Source organism: Triticum aestivum, chromosome 6D (assembly GCF_018294505.1).
Source record: "Triticum aestivum cultivar Chinese Spring chromosome 6D, IWGSC CS RefSeq v2.1, whole genome shotgun sequence".
NCBI classification, from domain to species: Eukaryota; Viridiplantae; Streptophyta; class Magnoliopsida; order Poales; family Poaceae; genus Triticum; species Triticum aestivum.
The window spans coordinates 61,526,739-61,533,825 of NC_057811.1; the positions used below are offsets into that span (position 1 = coordinate 61,526,739).

The 7,087-nt window shown below is 45.3% G+C and overlaps 1 long non-coding RNA gene across 2 annotated transcripts; it reads right to left on the minus strand.

Moving 5' to 3' along the window:
* Window positions 1-1,106: 1,106 nt before the first annotated feature.
* On the minus strand, window positions 1,107-5,085 carry LOC123143533 (uncharacterized). Of its 2 annotated transcripts, XR_006470929.1 has the most exons (4): window positions 2,971-5,085; window positions 2,740-2,829; window positions 2,563-2,636; window positions 1,107-1,422 (listed from the first exon to the last, which is right to left on the minus strand). It is a non-coding gene; the product is annotated as an uncharacterized lncRNA (long non-coding RNA). The 2 variants fall into 2 exon arrangements; XR_006470928.1 differs by lacking the exon at window positions 2,740-2,829 and having other exon boundaries at window positions 2,971-5,078.
* Window positions 5,086-7,087: the final 2,002 nt, after the last annotated feature.

The following is a 7,087-nucleotide window of genomic DNA, read 5'->3' on the forward strand; positions in this document are numbered from 1 at the left end:
TTCGGCCGGATTGGAGAGTTGGGCTGGGTCAAAGGGTTTGGCCGGGTTGAGCGACCCGGCCAAGCACGAGCCGGCTTGAGGGGCGATGCTGGCCCCGTTGTTTTTGAAAAGGATCCGGGTTCCGTTGCCTGCCCGGGGTTCATCCCCCCGACAGTTTGAAAAAAAAAAGGGTTATCGCGTGGTTTGAAAAAAAATCATTGGGTGGGGGCATGTATCTTTTTTTCCTATGAAAACTTTCGACCTATTCAACTTTAATCATGGTAGTACATCGAACACTAGAAATAATAAAAATTACAACCAGATCCTTAGACCACCTAGCGACGACTACAAGCACTGAAGCAAATCGAAGGCACGCCGCCGTCATTGCCCCTCCCTCGCTGGAACTGGGCAAAATTTGTTGTAGTGGACAGTCGGGAAGTCATCATGCTAAGGCCCCATAGGACCAGCACACCAGAAAAGGAACCGTCGCCGATGAAGAGTAACATAGATCAGAAGGATCCAACCTAAAGACACACGAACACATATGAACAATGACCAGATCCGAGCAAATCCACCAAAGACAGATCCGCCAGAGACACACATCCACACACCCATCGACGATGCTATACGCATCACCGGGACGGGGACTAGGCGGGGAGAACTTTATTCCATCTTAAGAGGGCCACAGTCATCTCGCCTTTCTGAGCAGGACACAAACCCTAACAAAACTTGAAGAAACATTTAAAACGGAGCCCTCCCGCCAACAAGGCCCGGGGTCCACCGCGCCCCCATGGCCCTGAGGCCACCGGAGACGAGGCAGAGTGACGGCGGCCCCGGCGGAAAGCAGAGGAACCCTCGACTATTTTTTGGAGATGAGGCACATGAGGCGGCGGCTACATCGGAAAGGAGACGGACTTGCGGGAGGGGGCATGTATCAATGGAAGGGGTGGAAGTGAAACCAACAAACTCTCATTTAATAGTAGGGACCGATCCGTTTAGGTTTAATTTTTGTGTTGCTTCCGAAACCTAAGCATGAAAACATTGGTGTGGTGTTAACTTAAGATTGGTGTGGTGTTAACTTAAGTTTATGCTTTGGCAACAGTATTAGAAACATACAATGTGCGGGTTTATTGGCTCTTGTGAACATGTATCCAAGGGGTTTGGAGCGCCCAAAGCCGTCTCACAGTCGGTCATGTTGTATATATATCTATCAAACGGCTGCACTATCGTGAGTTATATCTGTACATTGTACACTAGACACGTAAGAAATAAAACCATACATTCTCTCTTGCACTCTCACCCGTGTCTCTTTCCTTGCCTCTCATCTCTATCAAACAAAGGAATACCACTTGAAATAAGTGGGTAGCTATCTCAAAAAACATCAACAAAGGAATAGCATTCTAGCACAAGTTGTAGCAGGCGCTCCTCCATCAGTCACATCTCCTGCAAAAAGACATAGACTTATTTATCATATATAGTTTTACTTTTATTTAAACAGACACAAAGAATAATGAAACAGAAAAACTCTTCCACCGAAGTAATAAAAAAAGGCATTGCATGCAAAGAAAACAATGCCCCATCTCGTAAAAAAATGCCCCGCGGTTAGTTGCATTTGTGCTCACTACTTTTTTTTTACTATGTTTGTGCTCACTACTGTCGGAATGGACTTCTTAGTCGACTCACAACTACGTGCCCTTTGCAGACCGTGATGTCAATTTGCTAACTCATACTACTATTAATACTAGATGAATACCCCGCACGTTGTTGCGGGACATGTAGTAGGCTTCTAAATGACAAACGTCTTGGTTTTAATAATAACTAAAAAGTTGTCTTTTACTAATGGAGCACTGATCTCTTTCAGGCGCGGTTCGCAAGAAATTGACATGTGGTTAAGTACTCACAAAATAAGTAGAGGCTTTGCAATTTGTGTTTTGGAGATTAACCATATTGCCATATAACATTGAACATCAGTTTTTATATACACAAATTGCCCTATAAACAAAGTATTTGTAGTCATATGTTGCAGAAGGGATTTAATTTTGCAAGTTGAAGATTGATGTAGCACATGAGTGCACTTTTCATTCAATCAACAATGCAGAACTGCAGAGACAGAGGAATGGGCCAACTCCATAATATTGCTTTAAAAAGTATTATTGCAAGCAGGCATAAACAGAAACCAAAATAAGCTATACAACTCTAGCTTGTACGTTTTGAGTAGAAAAATACTATTATAGAACCATTTTCTCTTGACCTTATTAGTGAACATAGATCTTATTTTTAGACAGCTGCTAAAAGTAGTTCACAACCATCAGCCACCGCAACATGTAGAGATTTCCTTTATGATGAATCAGACAAAAATTTAAATCCAATCACCACCGTACGAAAGATAATAAAAAAATATCCAAGGGGACCAGCAAAATTCATAGATTCGTTCATAACTTGTTAAATCAAACTATGCTGCAACTACTATATATGCTAGTTGATATACTAATCTCCACTTTGATTGAATGCTCGAGAAAGTTGAAAGCGTAAAATCAGAGAGACCACTACTACTGAGTTTGGAGGTGGCCACCAGGAAGATACCAGTTGCGCTTCGGTGATATGAATTGCAAAGACACGCACGTAGAGGGCTTTTGCCAGAACCTTGATCGGGTTGCCTGCAGGAGCAGCAGGAAGATGCCATAAGTGTCTCCTACTATTATATATGTATAAGCAACTGGGAGTTAAAAAAGCATGAAAACAAAATGCCAAGGAAATCACCAAAAGTAGCAAATTCTTGAGTCAGGCTGTGTGTGCCCTAACATTGTATGGAGTAAGTTAGAGGCTGGTTTAACAATACAAATATGTCATCTGCAAGGAAACATTGTTCGATAAACAAAAGAGTAAGCACATACATATTCTGTTTTTATAATATGAGCATGAACAATTTTATCAAACAGAAAATTAGAATAAACAGCCACAACACAAACTCTCAGTTTAAAATTTTGGTACCTGTATGTTCTGTTCCAGTTTTGCTAGTTGCGCTGCAACTTCACACTAATGCCAAAGTCCATGTCGTTGAAGCGGCTCCACACATGACCCCGTCTTAATTGTCCACGCCTTCCACCGGCAGCTCTGCAGCACCTGCTACAGGAAAGTTTTCGCTTCGACGAACCCACTGTCCGTAGCACATCCAACTTGGCCGGCAGGCCTGGGTAAACGGTCCCTGACGGCAAGGCACCGTCCACTGTTGTGCTCACATCTCCAGATGCGGATTGCCATGGCAGGATGTTGTAGAACTGTTACTATACCCACAACCCATGCCAAGCACAGAGAGGGACACGTTTGGGGAACGGGCATTGCAGAGCCACGGTGAGCATGTACGTCTTGCCTCCCGCAACCTGCCTCGCCCTCTGTATCGAAGTGCATACCATCCAGCACCGCATCACCGAGAGGATGGCTGCAAACTGGTCCTCCGTCTCCACCGTCCCCTACACGCCCGACGGGAATCTGTAGCGGAGTGAGGAGGAGGTCGCACCACCGTAAGGACAGTGCGCCGGCGTGGATGGCTGACTTGAGCAGCAGCAGGCTCAGAATCTACGGCGCTACGCGTCGGGGAGCTCCGAGATGCGGCCCTCCCGTTTGCCTGCCCGCTGCCGCTCCCTGTGTATCCTCCTCCTCCCAACCCCTCTACGTCGACCAAGATTTGAAGGGGGAGATCATGCGACCTATAGGCGTTGGCCTGGAATTGAAAGATCATGCGAAATAAATGCGAGCGATCATGTCGTTTTGGATGCGGGGTTACGTTCCAGAACTTGAGGCGCCATACTGAAGATCGAGAGTTATCTGTGTTAGGTTGATCTCTCTCCCGTTCGAGCCCAACGGGTCGAACGGGCCCCTGACTCGCCCCCTGATTGGGGGCGCCCAACCAAACCATGGTTGGTGGGCCCCTGTGACCCGCGCTATATAAACAGAGGTGGGGGCCGGGGCACTATTCACGAGGTTAATCGCTGTCACAATCCCCACCTACAATCCCTACCGATTTAGGGTTAGCGCGGTGCTCACGGGAAGCTCCATCACCGTCGCCTACTCTCTGCCATCGCCGTGTGCCCTAGCATCACGATGGCCTCCGGCTCGAGTTCATCCGCTGCTGGACAAGGTAGGTTCACCGGATCTACTAGCCTACTCCGATCCAAAGTTCTATCAATGGTATCAGCCAGATCGGGCTAGTTGTTTTCGGTAGAAAGAAATCAAAGCGATAGTTTTTCCTCCCCAAAGAACCCTATCAGGGCAGAGAAAAGCAAACAAAAAGTTCACCGGAGAGGGCCTTGGGCCCGCCGGCAAAGAGCGCCGCCGTCATGGCCGCGCCTATTCCTCTCGATCCGGCCGCGCATCGGCAAGCCGAGGCGTCGGACGAAGAACCTACCCCGAAAGGGGCAAAGAGCACCGCGGCCAATCCGTACGACGGCAACGCGCTCACCGCGAGGCGAACGCGCGGCCGGCGAAGGGGAAGGCAACGGCGCATGCTCCGCCGTCGTCGTCCAAGGGGGAGCAGAGGTGGGCTCGGCTCGCGCTCTCTCACTCTTCGTGGCTCGGCGGACTGGAGAAAAGAAAGGGGAAGGGGAAAGAGTGGCGCAGCGCGGTCGCGTCCGACGCCGTCGCCGGCTCGCCGGCACAGAAGTCGATCCGCCGCGGGACAGAGCGAGCGATGAGAGGAGGAAACTACTCCCGCGGCGCGGTAGCACGTCGGTGGGCGCGGAAGAAAGAAGGGGAAAGGGAAGGATCTGGAGCGGAGCAGAGGGGCAGGGGAAAGACGCTGGCCGGCGCGGTGGTTCGTCGCCGTCGCCGGCGGCCGGCGCAGCCCGAACTCCCCGCTGCGGGACAGAGACGAGCGGCGCGCGAGGGGAGGAAAAGGATATGGTTTCCCCTCGCCCCTGCCGTTCGGTCGTTTTTGTTCGCCCGCAACGCGCGCGTGGCCGTAGGATCCCACGGACGGGCCAGATCTAAACCCTAGAGCAGCGCCGGCACAGCAGGCCTTTTGGGCCAAAGAGGAGGCGGCCCAGGCCGAGGGAAGGCAGGCTCGCGCGCCAGGCCGACGCTAGGGCTCAGCTGCCGGTTCTATTTATTTTTCAGTGTTTTTGTCCATTTTTTGGGCAGATTTACAATAGTTTTTCTATGCAATTTTTTTCCAACGAAAATTTTGCTTAGAAAATAGCAAAGTAAACAGAAAAAGTTTCTGAAAATTAAAATAGAAAATTTTCAGAAAACTAAATGTTCATGAAATTTACAAAGAAAATAATAAAGTTCATGAATTTTTATTTTGTCAAAGAAAAGTTTCTGTAAAGAATAAAAAGTTCATGAATTTTTATTCATGTTTTTCCGCTGCGTAAATAATTAATAGTGCTCTTTTACAAAGAAAATAAAAGTTTAGACAGAATTAAATTTTTAGGAGCATGCTAAAGTGATGAATATGATTATGTTATTTTTTACGACCAACGTTGTTAATAACATGATCATGTTTTATTATTTAAAATAAAAGTACTCTTTTAAAAGTGAATAGAACTAAAGTAAAATATTAAATTGTTGCTTCTCTAATGCATTTTTGAACCAAGCGGTTAAAATTTCTTAGAGAGTAAAAGAGTAGAGAATTGTTTTTGAATAGAATATTGTAAAGCTTCCGTTGTAAAATAAAAGTTTTATCCTCCAATTAAAATTGGAACCAACGGGAAAATTTAATTGGAAGAGATGTTCTTAGCAATGGTTTTCCCCTATGGGTGAAATAAGATGCAGATAGTTTCCGCTATGACAAAAGAAAATATGGTATTGTTATTTTCTGACCAACGTTGATGATAACAGTGCTATAATTCTATGAGTCTTATGTTCAAAGTTTAAATCTCTGATAAATTTTGTATCAAGGTGACCAATTTTCAGAGAATGAAAAAAGATCAAGAAATGCTCTTGAACTAGAGAAATTTATATTTCTTGTTCCCGCTACAATAAAGTTGTTGATGATGATTAATTCTTAGCAAAGTTGTTTAATACAAATACTATCATCACATTGTTTATGAGTTATATGCATTATTTCCATTTCCGCCCAACGGTGATATGGAATTAATGTAGAAGGATGATTTTTATTCTAATTCTGCCACAACGGTGATTTAGAATATAGAAGAAAGTTTCAAAAGTTTAATGTGCATTTTTTTAACCAGACCAGCGTAGGGTTATTTTTATGCCCATTATTCTCAGACTAAAAGTTTTCCATGCTTTCATTCGTGAAAGCGAATGGCTGGGTACTTGTGACCCGAAAGATGACCAAGAAAGGTCATAACGTGAGGGAGTATGTTCTCTCTAAAGAATGGCATCAAAAGAAAAGAAATAGATCATTGAGAGTCTTGGTTGATGAATGTCTTTCATGTACTCTCTATGAAGAAGATTTTTCAGTCAACATGATTTGAGATGAAACAAGCAACATGCGTGTTTAATTTGACAAACGTCGGATCAAGCATGTGCGTCAAAGAGCATTCGGATTTATTCCTAAATTTGATGATTGAATATGCAGGCAAAAGAGCCAATTCTGACATTTATGTTCCCTTACAGGGAATTACCCGCATGGAGGGAAAAGATGATTATGATAAAACCCGCATGGCGGGAAATGTTTGGGAAAATACCTGCGTAACGGGGTAAAGCTGACATAATATTATGTAAAAAATCCCGTATGGCGGGAGAAATTCTGGCAAGAGAAAGATACGATAACTCATGTGCTTTTAATGTATCCCACTCTGGGAGAAACGAATGGAGTAACTGAAAGGCGCAACTGTACATTTATGGATATGGTGCGCAGCATGATGAGTTATTCCAACTTGCCATTGGGATTATAGATGGAGGCGCTTAAAACCGCCATTCACATTCTCAATAGAGTACCAAGCAAGTCGGTGCCCAAAACACCGTACGAGCTATGAACAGGAAGGGTGCCCTCCCTACAACACTTCAGGGTGTGGGGTGCCCTGCTGAGGCCAAAATGTTTAATCCAATCATTGCAAAGTTAGATCCAAAAACAGTGAGTTGCCACTTCATTGGCTATCCAGACAGATCAAAGGGTTTTCGTTTCTACTGTCCAGACAGATATACA